This window comes from Pseudophryne corroboree, chromosome 6 (genome assembly GCF_028390025.1).
Source record: "Pseudophryne corroboree isolate aPseCor3 chromosome 6, aPseCor3.hap2, whole genome shotgun sequence".
NCBI classification, from domain to species: Eukaryota; Metazoa; Chordata; class Amphibia; order Anura; family Myobatrachidae; genus Pseudophryne; species Pseudophryne corroboree.
Window position 1 is genome coordinate 279,702,271 of NC_086449.1, and position 861 is coordinate 279,703,131.

The window sequence follows — 861 nt, forward strand, 5'->3', positions numbered from 1 at the left end:
TTAAAAAGTGATACAAAAATAAGGGTCTAGCGTACAATAAAAAGAAAGTAGACTTCTTTGTGGGCTCACTCTTATGAAAATATATTATTTTTTTGTGAAATCTGTGTCAAATTAGTTGATTAAAACTTAACTTTTAATATATATACTAAAAAGATGATACTCCTGAGACAAAAACAACATTAAACACCCCTAGGGTATCTTGACAAGACAAATACACAGAGTACAAAAAAATTACAGAAAATTACAAAAATTACAAAAAGTTATTAAAACAGCTGTTGGCAGTGAGAGCATATGTAATTGATATGCACAATTATGACATAAATTTTATCAATTAAAATACATGCAATTGTATCTAGCGTGAAAATTATTATTTAGAAAAGGTACTAACCAGATAAAATTAATAAGAGCTGATAGTAGTTCCAATATCTCAACCCTTGAAAATTACTATGGGATGCCTGATAAGAAGGTGAGAAAAATAGTTAAAGTGTGAATCTGCTGTCAATGTTAGACAGGAAGTTTCCTAGTTCTGAACCTACTGCACCAGGTATTCCCGGGTGGTCACCCACCGGGTACTAACTTGGCCCTCAACTGTTTGGCTTCCAAGATCGGACGGTATTGGGCATGGACAGTGAGGTATGATAGCAGGTTTAAAGATATTTTTATATGACTTTCTCCCAAATCATTGATGAGAGTTCAGAAAGGATTTTTTGTCCAAACCAATACAGAAAAGAGGATCTGCTTTTGGTGTTAGGTGATGGACATTTGTCCCATCAGCTGGAGAGCTTCCGTGGGTAGGTGTGTCCTTCAAATCACCAATGAGAGTCCTGAAAAAAAGGGGGAGGAACGGTTTGATAAAGAGAA

The 861-nt window shown here is 35.0% G+C and overlaps 1 pseudogene; it reads right to left on the reverse strand.

Annotated features, from left to right (window-relative positions):
• Positions 1–529: 529 nt before the first annotated feature.
• LOC134937706 (5S ribosomal RNA) lies at positions 530–647 on the reverse strand (annotated as a pseudogene).
• Positions 648–861: the final 214 nt, after the last annotated feature.